The 18,315-nt window shown below is 49.2% G+C and overlaps 1 protein-coding gene across 4 annotated transcripts in view; it reads right to left on the bottom strand.

The window, feature by feature from the left end:
• Positions 1 to 18,315, bottom strand: part of Phactr3 (phosphatase and actin regulator 3) — a 219,271-nt gene that overhangs the window by 133,495 nt on the left and 67,461 nt on the right. Inside the window, exon 1 of one of the 4 annotated variants that reach the window (XM_039105552.2) lies at positions 8,303 to 8,602. The exons of the other annotated variants lie outside the window; for them this stretch is intronic. The gene's annotated coding sequence lies outside the window, so the exon portion shown is untranslated. Of the gene's footprint in view, positions 1 to 8,302; positions 8,603 to 18,315 lie in introns of those variants that run through there. 4 annotated transcript variants of the gene reach the window in all.

Below are 18,315 nucleotides of genomic sequence, written 5' to 3'. Positions count from 1 at the left end.
CTCTTCACTCTTATTCCGCTCCTAGCCAATAAGGAAGCATGATTCTGGACACAAAGACTGGATACTCTGCAGGGAGTCTGCCACATAGCATAGTACGTAACAGGCAGGTGTGTCTTAGAAGCTAGCACCTTACAAATTCATGGAAGAGCAAACCCCACACCTCAGACCTCCCTCCTTTGGCCACCCAATTGTCCTGAGGGCCCTCTGCTCTAGGCAACACAGTGTAGGCAGTGATGGGCAAGCTTGCTGTCCTTATGTCAGGACGGTTCTCACCAAAAGAAACACTATACCAGCAGGCACTGCTATGATTGAGAACACCAGAGTTGAGATGGCTGTTTAGGGTGGCTGTGGAGGGCTGCTCTCAGGAGGTGTCAAAGAACAGCAGGCTGGCCATGCAACCGGTGTCAGATGTTCTTAGAAAGAGAACAGGAGCAACGGCCCCAAGACTGGAGAGTCTGTCGAAGTGAGGCGTGGCCAGTGTGTGGTAAGTACAGAGACCACAAATGCCTGGGCCACACCCACCACACACCCAGCAGAGCTGGGCACTCACACACTCACTAAGCCTCAGGACAATCTGTGACGGGGGAAGCCCTTGTCATGTCATTTGCTCTGCAGACCAGGAAAGCATGAAGCGGAGTGGTGGAACCAACACACAGTGGGACCAGGTCTCAAACCCAGATGGCCCAGTTCCCAGGCATGACGTTCAACCACCAGGCTGTGTGCTCCCAGGAATGGGAGTTGAGACTAGCCTTCACGGCCGGTGGTTGGTTGAGTCTGAGGTTTATGCATAGGAAAATGAGAACCGGGGATGAAAGACAACGTCTAACAACAGACAAGAGGAAAACCAGTCAGAGAGAGGCTGGGGCATGAGGCAGGAACCCTGCAGGAAGCTACATGACTTCTCAGAGCCCATGTATCTTCTTACAGTGACTAGGAGCCTGAGGCTAATTGGACTGGGGGAAGAGTGGGATGAGGAGGGACATTCAAGTTTCCATAAAGCAGGGGCTAGATGTGAAGGGCCAGGGAAGGGTGGAAAGGCCAGGGGACTATACAAGCATGTGGTTGGATGCTAGACTGTGAGAACCAGCTAGGCTCAGTGGCCCAGGACCATGGCTGGCCTGTTATGGCCAGATCTGCTCACTCTCCTTTCCATCCATCTGAGGAAGGAGAGGGGGGCATCTCAGCAATTCAAACCTCTTTTGCTGTGCACTTCTCAGCATGCATGTGGTGGACGGTAACTCCTGTCTCCAATATACAACGTCCAGCTCTCAACCTATCCTTCCCCGAGCACCCTACAAAGAAGAGCAATGGCTGGCTGTGGCCCAGAGATGCCACGGATAAAGCAGCTAAGAAAATAGTCAGCCCTGTGCTGCAGAGCTCTGCAGTGAAAGAGGTCGGATCTGCCATTGCACACCAGGCACTGAAAACCAGCAACCAAAGAGAGATCGAAATGAACACCCAGTGTTTAAAACTCATGTGCAAAGAAAACCCATTCAGGCTGGAGAGAGGGCTTGTCAGTAAAGGACACCCGAGTCTTAGTTACAGTGACTATTGCTGTGATGAAACACCATAACCTAAGCAAGTTGGGGAGGAAAGGGTTTATTAGGCTTACACTTCTGTATCATAGCTCACTATGGAACGATGTCAGAACAGGAGCACAATGTCAGAGCAGGACAGGAAATAGAAGGCAGGAGCTGTTGCAGAGGCCAAGGAGAGGTGCTGCTCCCTATAGCTTGCTCAGCCTGCTTTCTCATAGAACCCAGGACCACCAGTCCAGGGATGGGTCCACCCACAATGGTCTGGCCCCTCCCCCTGTGATCACTAATGGAGTTGCTTCCAGAGGGCATTTTGTCTCAAAGATGAGAAGGAACGGAACATTCAGCAGAGCGTCAAGGTGGCCCCCAAGCTTCCTGGTTCTACAGTCCCCAGCGATCAGTTGCTCCAGTCAGCGCCTCCTCAAGGGTCAGGCACAGAGAAGATCATGAAGTGATTTGGGGTATCCATGGACATACCCCGTAACAGTTGCTCAGTATCTCTTCAGTTCCTTCTAACCTTCTCACACCATAATCCTGCACTCGCTTGCCTGTGACATCCTGATACCTGTTACTGTTGTATTTACCAAGTTCAGAGAGTCCTCTGGCCTAATACCCTTGGAGAGAGGTCACGGCTAGTATGAACTATATGTAGGGTTTTTTTTTTTTTGTATGTTAGTTTGGTATACATGTGCATGTGTATGCATATGTGCATATGTGTGTGTGCAAGCATGTGTGCATGCATGCATGCGTGTGCTGCATGAATGTGTACCTATATGCATATGCACAGGTACCCTGAGTATTTTTTTCTTACTGACTCCATGCTGCTGTTCAAGAGGATCCCTTGGTGATCCTGGAGCTCACTCATGGGCTAGGCTGGCTGGCCAGGCTCTGAGGGTCCTCACTTTCCTCTCTCCCAGTGGGATTACAGGCCTAGGTGACCTGCCGTGCTTGGCTTTTATTTTATTTTTTTAATGTGTGAGTACAGCATAGCTGTCTTCAGACACACCAGAAGAGGGCATTGGATTCCATTACAGATGGTTGTGAGCCACCATTTGGTTGCTGGTAATTGAACTCAGGACCTCTGGAAGAGCAGTCAGTGCTCTTAGCCACTGAGCCATCTCTCCAGTCCCATGCTTGGCTTTTTATGTGGTTACAGGGATCACAGACTCAGCCCCTCAAGCTTATCCAGCAAGCAATTTCCCCACTGAGTGTCACCACAGCCCCCTACATAGGGCTTTACAGTCCCTGCCCCATTTTACGGCTGCCTCACCCTCACATCAAAGACAGTGCTATTAGATTTCTGCTTCTGAGGAGAGATTTCCTTTTAAAAAGATTTTTTTAAAAGACTTTGATTAAAAGAACTCAGCAAATTGGATGCAGGCAGCAGACAAACAAGTGAGCCTGGGAAGGAGAGAGGCTCAGCGGAGGCACCACTGTGGCCTCCTACAAGGGTCCTTCAACTCTGACCGCTCTCCTAACATTAGACCACAGATCCCACTGCCAATCCGTCCTGACACAGGGATGTCTAACGGGCGTCTCAAAGTTGTCATAGTGACAACTGTACTTCCATCTCCCCGACTGCTCTACCACAGCCTCCCTTCCCCCAGCTCCCTTCTTCCACTGCTGAGAACTGAGCTAGGTGCCCAGAGACAGCCTCATCTCCTCCCTTTTCCACTCATTCCTTCAGCCAGCCTTGTCAGCACAGCCTTCTAGACATGCACCTCACTGTGGCCCATCCCCTCACCTGTGTGGATCACAGTGTGGCCTCCAGCCTGGTCACCTCTGTTTCTCACACATCTGTCCTTACCCTGAGGGCCCAAGGACTCTCTTAAATCAGTGGCTGGATGCTACTCGGAATCTCAAACTTCCTGAGACTAAAAGCCAATGGATCTCTGTGTTGTCTGCTGTCTCTCCATGCAGCTTCAGATGCCCTGGGCTCCTCCTCTCCAGCAGGTTCCTGGTGGGGTGGGGGAGGGGGCTTTACACCAGAGCATCCACTGCTACTTACGAGGCTTTTGTCAGAACAGAAACCCATCAAGCTCATGTCCTAACTCCATCGGGCACTTGTTCAGATGCTACCTCTTTGTTGCCACCCCCACCCTGCCACTGTATTTAATCCCCTGTGGTCTGCCACTCACCACACTGATCAGTTCTCCTCCCCTGGCCTATTTCCCCCATTCATATCCCATGATGCTCTCTGCTAGCAGGCAGGACAATGGGTGATGTTCCTGTCTATCTCCCCCACAGCAGCAAACTCGCTTGTTCTGCTCACAACCCCCCTCCACCACTGGCCTCCATGCACACTGACAGGTACCTGGTAACTCTGAGAGGTCTGCTTCGTGCCCATCTAAGCCCCTGGCAGGAGTAGGGCCATGAGCATTGCAAACCCGAGTCCTTGGAGTTCACCAACAGTAACCTCCAGTGGGCTCGGCCTCTCATACACTCTGCTGGCTAAGGTGCTTGCTGTCTAGCTCAGGAGCACCTGGGTCATACTGATAAGGTTCTCCAGTGGATGGCCACACAGCCACAGATTGGACCTGATGGGCTTAGAGAAACAGAGGGACGAGTGGTGTGGGTATGAGGGGAATTGAAGGAGGGGGTGACCATAATCCAAATACGATGTACGAATTCTCAAAGAACAAATAGAACTATTATTTTAGATAGAAAGATAGTAAAATGAGAGCTTTAGAGAAAAAAAACAAAATTCGATTTCCTATCTTCTTCCTTGATGACAAGTACGTCAAGTCTATGGTCACTATCGGAGGCTCAGTTCCTGTGACGGAACCCTGTGGTTTTCCTGCGGAGACCCACGTCACTGCCACAGCTGTTGAAATGCCTTATGAAAGTTTTGAACATAAAAGCAGGAGAAAATCCTGCAGTGAGCGACTCCACGTAGACCTGTTGACTTCTGGGCTTTAACCCCTCGCTGAGTCTTCAGAACGATTGTGGCTGTGTGCAGTCGGGCGTGAAACACTGAGTGGGGGGCGAGCATTCCCCAGCAGCAGGCGGGAAGCGAGTGTTTTCTACTGGGTGTGCCATAAGCCACATGCAAATCAAGGACACAGTTTCTCCTCCAGAATTTTTTAAAGCCAGGCAGCAGAATGGAGGACCCCAGGGAAGCAACTTAGCAGATCTGAAGACATCCATGGTCAAAATCTTACTGGACCAGGTTGCTCTCAGGTAGCCAGGAGGGGGCCGGAGGAGGGGGAAAGCATAGAGTGTAGAGACTGGGAGGAGGGAAGTAGGGAAGAATGGGGGGTATGAAAACAGAGAGGACAGAAGATGGAGGGAAGTAGAGAGAGGGAAAGGAAGGGAGAGAGGGAGGGGAGGGGAGAAGAGGGAAGAAGAAAGTGGGGGAGGGAGAGAAAGGGAGAAAATGGGAGAAGAGGGAGAGAGAAGGGGAGAGGGAGAGGAAGAGGAAGGGAGGAACATGTGTATTCACGTCCATACCTGCACAGATGCCCCCAGAGCAGCTTGGCTGAGACAAACCTGTTGCGCTAACTTACACTCTGACATCCTCCTGCATCCCATCTTCCCTTTGTTTCTGTTTGTGATGAAGATGCAGCCCAGGGACTCATACGCACTGGTGAGAGCTCTGCCGTGAGATGCTCTCCCAAGTCACTAAAGCCTGTCTTGCCTTTTGAATGCTTATCAGATGTCTGGACAGACAGAGAAGCATCTCAAGCAGTGCGACACCCACAGCTCCACCAGATGGCAACACCTGACCCTACACTGTGTGTGCTTACCAGCAACAGTCATTCGCACCTGTATGGACCCGACAATCAAGTACCTCAAGGCCAAGTGTCTGGTTTATACCAGCCCTGATCTCTGGACGGTTGTACTTCATTCTCCCAAAATACCAGGATCGCATCTCAGTGCAAGGACTCCTTCCTGCCACTACCCCGTGCTCAGCCCCCGTTAGGTATGTCTGATTTGCATGCCTAGCTCTTTTCCAGTCAAGTTCACCTTCAACCATATGAACAGGACACCACAAAGCAAAGTCCAATGCACTTCCATGTATTGCCGAAGTAGGCTCTCTACTCCCTAAATCCCTGAGGCCACCCAGGATGACCTAGATCTGGGGCACAGGGCATGTGCCCAGCGCTGTCATCCAGGACTGCTGGGAAACCAAATCATCTTGATGGCCTCAGGTCTGAAGACTTAAAATGTCCACAGATGAGCCTTGCGTAATGCAGGTACCCCAACCTCAGGACTATGGTTCTCTGACTCCCACACTCAACCCAGTCCAGTGGCAGGATTAACAGCCCTTACCCTTTTGATCATTGCCAGGCCACTTAACAGAACTACGATCAAAAGGAAAGGTTTTACTTTGTGTCTATGTGTGGTGGTGGTGGTGGTGGTGGTGGTGGTGTGTGTGTGTGTGTGTGTGTGTGTGTGTGTTGGTGTGCGTGCAAGTGCACGTGTATGTCCATGTGTGTGCTTCAGTGTGAAGGCTTGAGGTCAACCTTGGTTGTCATTCTTTATCTTTCTCCTGAACCGTCCCTTTCTGGTCTGAACTAAACAATTAGGCTCTGCTGGCTGGCTAAGAAGTGCCAGGAATCCATCTGTCTTTGCTTCTGCAGTGTTGGGATTACAAGGGTAAACCACCACATCCAGGTTTCTGGGGATCAAACTCGAGTTCTCATGCTTGCACAACTAACCTACCTCCCCAGCCCTATTTTGTAGCTTTTAGAAATAACTTATATCATAAACATAACACACGGTAAATAGATGCGTTTAGGTGAGGGCTATTTTCGTCCCAGAAAACACAGATTACAGAGCGCGGTAACTGCCACGCACAGAAGAGACTCAACTGTGACATGTCAAACGATGTCAAGATGCATGAAAGAAGAGAGCTAAAAATAGCACCGCCAGGCTCAGCACCAAGAGCTCCAGGGCTCAAAAGCAGCAACCTTGGGACCCAAGAACAACCGGCTTCAGCCACTTCCATAAGGCTGGGAACTTCCTGCTGGCAATTCTACGGGTTCGCAGTGTGTGACTTCAGGAGAGGCAGGCTGCTCCTAATATGATGTTCTGAGAATACATATTCAATTTCCCACAAGCAAGGTGACTGCATTATGTAACAACAGTGTTCAGACACCAGGCTGAGGGGCTGTCACGGTGACTGGGGGACTCTACTCCTTGGTAATCAAGGGATTAATATGAACAAATTCTAGCAAGAAAAAAATGTACACGCATCACCAGCCAACAGAATGGCCAACAACCTGAGCTGCTTGCTTCCGGGTGTGGCTTAGGGACAGACTGTGATAAGACATGTGAGCTTTCTTTTCCTCCTGTTTTACTTCACCTGTAGAGTTGTGAAGCCAAAGAGAGGTGAATTTGCAGATCATCTGTTCTGGGAATGTTTACCTCTGCAAGAGTCACACATAGGTGACAAATGAGTCACACCTAGGTGACAGATGAATGTTACCTTCTAAGTGGCTTCCCTGTACCCTCTGTCCACACAGACAAAGGAGCTTTGATTATTTCTGAATGAACCTCAAGAGTGCATGCCTGTGATTTCGAGAATGTGTTTGTGTATGTATTTGTGTGTGTATGGTGTGTGTGTGTGTGTGTGTATGCATGCATTTGTATGTGTCTGTGTGCATGAATATGTGCATGCATGAGTGTGTACGCACATGTGTGTTGTGGTGTGTGCACCTGTGTGTGCACATGTGTGTGCACACACATAGACATATGTGCAGGTATTCACAGGTGAGTGTGCATGTACATGTGCATGCATATGTATGTGTGCATGTGTGTGTGTGTGTGTTTGTGCGTGTATGTGCACATGCATGCATGTGCACGTATATCTGGTATATGATGTATTAGTCCTTGAGTTTGTGTTTTAAAACTAGTATTCATTTCATTTTTCTGTACCTCAGCCACAAAGCAGAACCCAAAAGCATGCAACACACCAGTATGTGAGATGACCTTCTTTCTAGGCCCCCTAAGGAGAAAGCTGAGGGGGTGAGTCTGTCAGCATACAGAACTCTCCCTTCCTCAGAAGTGCTCAGGACCCAGAATGTACAGTTCTCATTGGGTCAAAACATCCTTGCCTCCTGGAACACGGCAGGCACCTCAGGAAACCATGAACTTAAAATCACCTACCATCCTGACTCAGTTTCCCTGTCTCCTTTTCTGGCTCTAACTTGAGACACCCAGCCTTATTTTCAAACCACTGAATGCTTTCACACAAAGAACCAAACAGTAACCTGCATACATACATCACTAAGGCAGAAAGCGGAGACAGAGACCCCGGGGGACAATCACTTCTGACAGGGGAAGGTTTATCTCCAGCCATACATTGATGCTGAAACTGCCACCAGGGAGGTCCTACTGCATGTTGAATTTTTAGAAAGCACGGCTTGCGAACAGGACACAGGCAGACCCGAGGAAGCAACCCCATTGTTTCCTGGAAATCATCCTGCATTCAGAATGAAAAAAGCCATGCAGATGTCTAGCTCGGGAGTAATAGGTTACAGTGACAGTCCGTGGAAACGAAAGCTGACCCTACCAGCTCTTTCTGGAATCTAGGACGCAGCTCAAGGCTGGTCCTGGTCAGACCCAAGAGGACATATATATAGGACCTGCCTATGGGAGAGGGTCAGCACCTTCCCCAAGCCCAGACTCTCTGCAATCAGACAGTCCTTTGATTCCAGAAAGAAGGTCTTTCCCCAGAACAGCTGCAGCAAGGAATTGCTCAGCCTTTGCCTGTCAAAAGTCTTCCATAAATAGATGCCCACCCTGGGGGGGATTAAACTTGCCTCATGCCCAAGGTCAAGGGGTGGCTCTGGATGCAAGGCTCCATTTTCCCCAGCAGCTCAGCTTCCCTGCAGCTCCTGGATGTTCCCTTGGTGCCCTGGGAGGCAGAGGCTGGCAATGAGCCCCAGGCTCGTTCACTCGTTCATTCAGACTCACTGAAAACCCTCCAGCCTAGCAATTGCAAGGAAGGCTTCCGTCTGCCTTTGGGGGCTGAAGCCCATTATTATCTGTAAACATTCTTAAATATAGATGTGCGTGAGCGGGGCAGGGCTGGGGTGAGGAGGGCAGCCCAGGGCCAGAAGAGCAGCTCAGGGGACCAAGGGCTGGCCCCTCCCAGCCTCCACTCTGCTCCATACCTTCAGGAATACAGCCAGGGCTGGCAGCCGACTAGAGTGAAGCAGAGCTCTCCAGACCCGAAGCCCTAAGCCTCATGCACAAACCCACTTTTCTAGAAGATGCCCTCAGACTTGGGAGAGTTCCGAGGATGACAGAGAAGGAGTTCTTAGGGATCCTATGACTTTTCCACACCCCTTGCCTGCAGTCCTGATGCCCTCACTGTATCTGAAGCCCAGCCTGTGAGTCATAGCTCATTCCAGCAAGGGGTTGTTACACGCAACCCATGGAGAAAGCTGCTGAATCCTAGTCATGCCACAGAGTGGTTGGGAGGCCAGCATCCAAGGCTTACCTGACACGCAACACCCACTCCAGGTCCTAGGTCACTGGTTGAGGCAAAGGAACAGAAGGTCAGCATCAGAGGCCCCAGGGTCCTCCTTGATGACATTCATGGCAAAGGCTTCTATGAGGTAGGGCTTTACATCATGGGAATTCAGCAGTTCGCTTCACCTCTACCTACTGGATTCTCTCAGGAACACCCCCATCCTACCTCAGTTATAGCCAAAGTGCTTGGCACTCTGCCCATGTTCACTAAGGGCAGAGGAGCCTCTGAGGTGAGAATGTCTACCTGGAAGAAAAATTGGTATGGGGGGGAACGGTGCTCCGATCCTTTCTTTAGCACAAAGCACCAGCCTGGGCTGGAAGCAAACTGACCAAACTCCAACACTGGGCTCTGTGACTTCAGCTTGGCCCCTTCCCCACCTGCAAGTGCGAGAGCTGAACCCTGCTTCTGTCTCTAGAGGGATACTGGGTTCCTCCCTTCTCGGTGTCTGCCTGGATAACAGGTACACTTCTCCAGGGCCGAAACAGAGTTCAGCAGAGTAAAGTCTTGGGGATATGAACTGGGGGCGAGAGAAGGGGAAGGAGGAGAGGGCAGTAGAGATGAAGGAATCCCAAGGGTGAGCTCCAACCCAGAACCAGCCCCACCCCCCCACACACACAGAAAATTCCTGGGGGAAATTGCATATCTATGCCATGTTTGCCGAGAGCTATCTCCCATTAGGGATTCTGGATAATCTAATTCCTCGGTCATTGATGATACTGACAGGTTGTCCCTGTCCTTTGCAGAGTCCTCGCTCAGCTAATGACACTTTTAAGTCCCTTCCTGACTCAGAGGAAGCCAGCCTAGGGCATTCAGCTGGCCGAAGGGTACAGAAGGCAGAGGGTTTGAGTGAGTCACTATTAGATCCAGGGTCATGGTGGGGGCAGCTGTGCAGGTCGGGGACGGCTTCTGGTCCTGCTAGTTGGCCTCCCTCTGGTTTGATCTATGAGCAGACATTTCTATATCTATAAGGAGATGGGTTACTCGAAGTCGACCAGCTGTGGTGAGATCCAATGATCCACATCCCAGCACCCCAACACATCAACACTACCAGGACATCTCAGGCACTGTGCCTCAGGTGGAGCTTCCAGGCTGGTCACAGGAAGCCACCGAAAGGTCGACTGAAGGTAATGTTGTTGGGCTTCCATGCAACAATAACAAGCCATTATTTAAGAAGACACGGGGTGAGGAGGCGGAGTCCAGTTCGACTAGCTCAAGCGGAAAGTGGGTGATGGAGAGGGACTTGCAGATTCCCAGGCTCCTAGACCTCCAGTCAGCCTTCTACGTGTGACTTCTCTCCATCACTCTGGCCCCTGATCTGCCTGGTATACAGGGGACAGTCAGCTGCCTCTCCTCATCACTGCTTTGGTCTCAGCCTGCATATTTCCTGACCTGCCTTTATCTCTCACTGTTTCTCTATGTCTGTCTTTAGGTTCATCTCTCCCCCTCCCTCCCTCCCTCCCTCCCTCCCTCCCTCCCTCCCTCCCTCCCTCCCTTCCTCCCTCCCTCCCTCTCCCTCTCTCCACCCCTCTCTTTCCATATTGCCAGTGTAGCTGTCACAAACAGGCATCCCTGAGCCCTGTACCCCACATCCGTACCCATTCTGCACCCCTCACTGATTCTCTGGGATATTAGATCTAACCTTATGTCCCTGTTCAGTGGACCAGCCCCCCACCCCCCATGCTTTGTCTGGGAATGGATAGACTCGGGAGATATGACTCCCCACTCGGGCCCCAGGCCAATGGCATGGCACTTGATGCCAAAGTGGGTCTTCACAAAGTGTTTTTCTGTGAGGTTAGGGAAGGAGACACAGAAAGCATTCTAGTCTACTCCAATACGCAAAGCCCAAATGAGAAGGAACCAGCTTTGGCCACCCCACTTCCCACCAAGGGTATCCAGCGGGAACCAGACCCACAGTCCTTCTTTCTCTACCTCTAGGTCCCTGCACTTAGATTCCTTTTGAATCTTCAGCCTTATTTATATCAAGACCATGCAAACTGTCCTGGGGGGTCTAGGCTTTGAGAGCTTCCACACTCTGGCTATACCTCAGTTTGCCTGCCCATATTAACTACTACGTTTAGTGTTCCTGTGACCACTGATGCCCCATACAGCCTCAGTGGCCTCCTTACAATTCCTAGTACCCCCGGGAAGGTGAAATTTGCCCCCTTTGGCATCACAAACTATTGACACAGAACCAATTAGGTCACCACAACCAGGCCACTAGGAGACTCAGTTCAACCCATCTCTACTTCCCCGTGAGCACATGACACACCTGTGTTCCTCCTTCACTCAGACCTCTAATCTGCAAAGATACAGAAGGTGCATCAACCTCCCTCCCCCGCAGAGCCTCCTTCAGCTCCCACAGGGCATCTCTACCCAGTTCAACCTGGAATCCATGGGCAGGTTTTCTAACTGGCGCTCGGCCATCACTGCAACGTCATGGTCCCACCATCTGCTTTCCCTCATTTCAACGCCCAAGGGTACAGCTTATGATCCCAGTATTGTGCTCCAGAACAAGTTCACTTCACTTGAATTCAGAGAGGCACATTTTCACTATCTTTACTCAGCCCAGCCAGTTCTCCATCTGTTCCCCAGCATGACAGGGTCCACTGGAATCAAAAACCTCCGTGTACTGGGGGAACATTGTAAGCCAGCTCAGCCCTTTGCAGTGGCAACTGCTTATGTTTTATGAAGCTGTGGTGGTTTGAAGAGTGGCACTATTTGGAGGTGTGGCCTTGTTGGATTGGATGTGGCCTTGTTGGAGTAGGCGTGTCATTATGGGTGTGGGCTTTAAGACCCTCATCCTAGCTGCCTGAAGCCAGTCTCCTGCTAGCAGCCTTCACGTGAAGATGTAGAACTCGGCTCCTCCTGCCCCATGCCCGCCTGGATGCTGCCATGCTCCTGCCTTGATGATAATGGACTGAACCTCTGAACCTGTAAGCCAGCCCCAATTAATGTTATCCTTGTAAGAATTGACTTGGTCATGATGTCTGTTCACAGCAGTAAAACCCTAACTAAGACAGAAGCCCAGACTATTTGCCTGCTCAAATTTATGTCTCAGAATCTATCACAAATACCATGAATGCAACAGACGTGAAAAGGAGTCCTGCAATGTTAGTAATCACGGCAAACATTTCAGAGCTCTGAAAATGCCCCCATGCCAGGGGCACAGCTAAGTAAATTTTGCTAAAGTGGGTGTTTCCCTGGGAGACTGCTTGTGCCGTGCCTGCAATTTGGGAAATGAAACTTCAATTTAGACTACTTGAAATAGATGCTTTCGCTTGATTACAAAATAAGACAAAACCAGCAAGCCAGGTGCAAAGTAAGCAGGCTGTACTAGTGAGGAGAGAAGTAGATTGTTCGAGAGAGAGGGGGAGGGAGGCAGAGGAGCCTGGAAAGTACTAATCTCCAACCTCTTGGAGACTAAAAGACATGGGATGAGTGGGAGGGGGCTTACACAGAGGCACAGAGGGAGCTGAGTGAATAAGAGGCATGGTGGTCCTGGTGAGTGCTGAAGGGGAGTCAGGGTCTGAACACCTTTACTTCCCTGATCCCGCCATATGGATTAGCAGACAGCCCTTTGGTCTCAGCCCTGGGAGGAAGCAAATAACTGAACACACCAAAGTGTACGTGTGATCTCTGCAATAAGGGATCCACACGGTGGGCTCAGGGAAACGCCGGGAGTTGGACTGAGATAAAAGGTCAGGAAGAAATTCAAAGGCACAGCAGCCAAGTGTGGTCTTGGGGATCTAGGCTGGGTCTGTGTGTGTTTAGAACCATGCCAGGGAAGAAAGGTTCCCTGGAGGAGTCTCCAAAAGGGCTAGAGGACAAAGTCACTAAGAGGCAGAGAGGCAGGGCTGTGGTCAGAGTAAGGAGCTGTTCAAGTTCATTTTGAGAAGGAATCATTCTGCATGGTGCAAGGTCAGGGGCATGACCAAGAAAGTGAGCTGCTGAGTTGAGGGAAGGTGGGGAGTCACAGTTTTTGATCTCCCTTCAAACCTGGAAGTTCTCTTTATCATATCCATATCCTTTGTTCTTTAGGGGTGTTTGTCTTTCTGCCCCCCTTTATTTATTCCTTTTTTGCCCATTTATTTACTATTGTGTGTGTGTGTGAAAGAGAGAGAGAAAGAGAGAGAGAGAGACAGAGACAGAGACAGAGAGAGGTGTATATGTGTGTGTGCATGTGTGTATATACATATATGTGTGTGTGGTGTGTGCATGTATATGTGTGTATGTATATATGTGTACAGTGTGTGCCTGTGTGTGTATGTATATATGTGTGCATGTGTGTGTATGTGTATATGGTGTGTGTTTGTGGGTGTGAGAGAGAAAGAGAGAGAGAGGTGTATATATGTTTGTATGTGTCTGTGCAGGTATGTATATGTGTGTGGTGTGTGTGGTATGTATGTATGTGAGCGTGTGGTATGTGTGCATGTAGTATTTGTGTGTATGTGGTGTATATGTTTATGCATATGTGTGTGCATGTGTATGTCCGTGTGTGTGGTATGTGTGCCTGTGTGTATGTGTGTGTCCATGTGCTGCAGCATATGTGTGAGTGTCCAAGGACAACTTACAGAATTTGGTTCCTAATATAATGCTGGCCCCACAGGACTGAACTCAAGCCCTCAGCCTCAGCAGCAAGCAACCTTAGAACCAACTTGGCCACCCCTCCTAACCCCCTTTCATGAAGAATGTTTGTTATTTTCATTTTCTCTTTTATACTTTCCCAGGGGCCATCATTCCCTGGTCTGCTGCTCAGAGTGGATCTTTGGCAAACAGAACTTACAGTGAATGATTCCTCTCTCTCTCCTAGTAGCTTAGGGGAAACAGAGGAAAGGAGGGTCAAAGGAAAATAGACACCTCTCAATCACCTATGCTCAAGAGGAAGTGGGGAATTCCACACCACTGTGTGATCTCAGATATCCTTCTGGCCAGGTATTCAGAGGACTCTAAAATATGAGTCTTACACAGAATGTCCTCATTAAAGTAAAGCCTAGGAGCTGGAGAGCTGGCTCAGCAGTTAGAGCACCTGCTGCTCTTCCAGAAGACCTGAGCTCAGTTCCCAGCACCCACAACAGGCAACTCTCAACTGCCTTCGACTTCAGCCCCAGGGTATCCAATGCCCTCTTCTGGCCTTCATTGGCATTGCACTCACATCTGCGTGTGTGTGTGTGTGTGTGTGTGTGTGTGTGTTTATGTATATTTGTGTGTGTGCACACACAGACATACATAGAGTTGCAAACGCACATGCACATGCATGCACACACACAAATATACATAAATATACATACACACAGAGACACAGAGTTACACATACACACAAACACAGACATAGAGTTGCACATGCACATGCACGTGCATGCACACACACACACACACACACAAACTGAATGAAAATAAAATAAAATAAAACACTTCAGAACTGGAGGGCCAACTCAGCACTTAAGAACTCTTGTCACTCTTTAGAAGACCCTAATTTGGCCCGAAAACCCAGGCAGTGCTCACAACCATCTTTGACTCAGTTTCAGAGCACTCAATGCCCTCTTCTGCCTTCTGTGAGCACAAGGCATGCATGTGGCTCACAGACATGTGTGCAGAGAATGTACTCATATGCATAAAATAAATACATCTCTAAAACTGAAAAAAATGAAAACATAAAACCCCAAAACACAGAGCAGACTGGGTCCAACAAGTATAACCAATCACTTGAAAGCTTTCCCCACTGTCATGTTTCATCTTCTGCAAAGAGATAGCCTAAAGTCCAAGGAATTCCAGAATCCACCCCAAGGATACACAGCTAGGAGAGGGCAGGTCAGGGTTTGATGAGACCAAGCCAGTGGGCCCAGAGCCTACACATATTATCAGTGAGATAGGTCGGCAGCAGGTGGTGTGCATCAATCATGTCGTGAAAGTCACAGGGCCTTTGGTAAACTGAGTAACCGGTGTATGAGTCAGAACTTCAGTCACTATGTCAGAGTGTATCAAAAGCTGTTCAAACTCGTTCATGAAGAAAAATTAATGTAAGGGTCTCACTGGAGACAGCTCTGTGACATATAAGTCCAGGAGTCTTTCTGGTCCAGTGGTCCAGTGTCCTAATGCCAGCATCTGTCCTCCAAAGCCACTAGCAACTCCAGTTGGGACTCTGGAGCCACCCTGGTATGGGCTGAACACTAGATGTCCCCCACAGGCTCCTGTAGTGTTGGCTTAGTTGCTGTCCAAAGGGCTTTGTAAAGTGACTAGATATGGAGGCCTTTACTCTAATGGATGAATCAACTGACTGGCAAATTCAAAGTGTGAATAGACTGCTGGGGAGGGTGACAGAGCTTGGAAGGTGGGACCTGGATGGAGGAAGTGTATCACTAGGGATCTATCTTTCCATCCCATTAGAGAATTCTCTCCTTCCTGTCCATCCTGTTGTGACATAATGTCCTTACACCCATTACTGTAACCATAAACCTGGAGGAAGAAGCACCTCCCTAAAGTGCTTACACTGGGTACATTGTACACATCCTAGGTAATTCCCCTTCCTCCCTGAGGTGGGCGGAAGACTCATGTCCACTCTGAACCTCAGAGAAAAACCTCACTTGGAAATGAGGTCTTTGCAAATGTCCTTAATTAAGCTACAATGAAGCCATCCTGAACTATGTGTGACCCATTCTAGTGACTCTGTCCTCAAAGAAGTGATCAGACACTGAAGAGATACACAGGGAAGGTTGTGAGATACACAGGCAGAGCCTAGAATGCTGCAGATTCAGCCCAGGAACAGCAGGAGCCACCTGATGGTGGAAGGGGCAAAAGGACCCTTCCCAAGAATCTTGAGAGAGTGTGTGGCCCTACTCACACTTTGACTGCAGAATTCTCACCTTCAGAACTGTGCGAGAGCAAACATCTCTCACATCAAGTGTCCAAGTTGGAGGTCATTTGTCATGGATGCCTAAGATGGATGGATGGAAGCCTAAACTAATGTACACAACCCCTCTCTCCACACATACACACATGGACACGCTCATATGCACATGCATGTATGCATATGCACATGCAGGCATGCATACACACATGCACACGCATGCACCTTTTCTGCCAAATCCCAGAAATGTGGCTTCTTGTATGAATATGGCTTACTTTGGTTCTTGTTACCGCTTCCCAGTCGCAGCCTTAGTTGCCCTCCTATGCCTCCTGTCTGGGTGAGTGATGAGGTTTGCCCTCTCACCCCCTTCTCCAGAACAGCAATATCTCAGGTATACAGACCGAATCCTGATGCTACCACTCCCACACCTACCCCCTTATTGCTGGGATTGAGGACAGGTCTCAGTGCTGCTCCACAGCTGCAGACCCCTCTATTAGGTCCCAACCTGTTCTGTCTCTTAGCAAGGGAAGCACACCCTGCTCATAAGTATGGAGCCCCTCTGTCTTCTGCCACTCCATTTCCTTCCTTGTCTGAAGTATGCTACTCCTTGAAGAGACTCAGAGTAAAGGTTACTTATACATAAAAAACGATTAGGTATCCAACTGTAAACCAGGCCAGTCTTGCTGTGCCCCATCATATCCTGATGGAGTGGTTTGCTCAGGGTCTGTCCTTCCCTCCACAGTGCAGCATCCTGAGGGTGGGATGATTTTTATTTGTCAGCACCCCAGTCCACTGCCCTGCATGGTACCTGGCATTCAGCGGAGACTGAGATGAGAGAATGATTGCATAGGTAAGGGGGTAGGGAGTCCAAGTGGGTATACAGAGTTGCTCAAGCTCATTTGAAGATGTCTCTGAACTGTTCCTTCTGCAGCTCCATGAGTCCTCTCTTTGGGAATAAAGAGAAAGTATATCCACTAGTTGTCACATGGAGGGCCAGAGAAGCCTCCATCTACCTGCTGGAATCATTCGTGCATACAGATCAAATTTCCATCTGAGTCAACTTCCTGAAACTCCCACAGAGAGGCACGTCTGTCACTACATGGCCAACCTGACATCAGAGTTGCCAAAGCCACAGGCATGAGGGAGATAACACGCATCCTCACAGGTAGCCCTCTGGAAGCACGAAAGGCCAACAATGTGCCATGCTCTCCACTGTTCACGCTCTCCACCGCTCAGCAGATCTGGGAACACACAGGACAGGGAGGAAGAGCAGCAGAGCCTTCTCTACTGATCTCCTACTTGCCACAAGCCAAGGCCAGAGCTATTGCAGAGACCCCTGTGCTAGCTGTTCGGTTGATAACCTTAGCCGCACACGGTGAGACGAGTCACCTTGTGCTACTCAGGAGAATGTTTTCCTCACTGTGGACACTCAGATTTATACAGATTGTAGTTCCTTTTCCACTTTGATAAAATCCTTTGACAATCAAACAACCTGGGGGATAAAGTTTCTTTGGGCTTAGGGTTTCAGAGGGGGAGCCCATAATGTCAGGGAAGGCATGGCAGCAGGCAGCCATAGCAGAAAGCCAGATCATCACATTTTCCTCTACACACAAGAAGCGAAAAGAATGAATCAGGAATGGGAGAAACTTATAAACCTCAGAGTCTACCTCCAGGGACGAAACTCAAAAGAAATGCATGACAGGAAGTCCATATGGGGCATGGGATAGACGTGGAAAAGTCCTTATAGCAATCTTTTCTCTTTGCTGCATATAAGCCAGCAGTTAGCTGTCCTTCAAACCCCGAAGATCTCAGAGATGAGCTCCTCCATAGGACATTTGCTTGGAACCCAGGATGACAACTGCCTCAAGTGTATGCAAGGTCAGAAAGTTCTTACACAAAGCTCAGAGTGACCTCTGAGGGCCTCAGTGGTGACAAGAGAAATAACGACTCTTCCCTCAGAGTACTTCAAATGGCCATGAAAAGAATCAATCACAACTGTGAAACACTGCAGACCCAGCTCCACTTTGGCAACATTGACAGAGTTATCGGACTATGGTACAACACAAGGGCATATATGCTGTTACTTGATACAAAATGTTGAGCATTCAGGACAAAACAGGATTCCTGGAGGAGCAAGAAAATCTGGTTTACAATCGAAAGAAGAAATCTCATACTCTTGCTATTGAAACAATGAGGCAGGAACTTGAAAATGATGACAGTTTATAAAGGAATGGTGTGTGGAAGGTTGGAAATGTGCACCAACTGAGGAAAAAAATAAAATAGGAACAGGAGAAAATACCTGAGTGGGAATGGCACCATGAAAATGCAATATGAAAAATGAAACATGAAGAGATAGCCTTAGTGGTAGACCAGATAGCCGGCCAAAGTGAGAACTACTATAAGATGCCAATGACTTTACAGCAACAAGTCCCACTGTGGGCCAGGTGGTTTAT

The sequence above is a fragment of the Rattus norvegicus genome, chromosome 3 (assembly GCF_036323735.1).
Source record: "Rattus norvegicus strain BN/NHsdMcwi chromosome 3, GRCr8, whole genome shotgun sequence".
Classification (NCBI taxonomy): Eukaryota; Metazoa; Chordata; class Mammalia; order Rodentia; family Muridae; genus Rattus; species Rattus norvegicus.
Note: the sequence above shows the minus strand (reverse complement) of the source record. Positions and strands in the feature narration are given on the sequence as shown.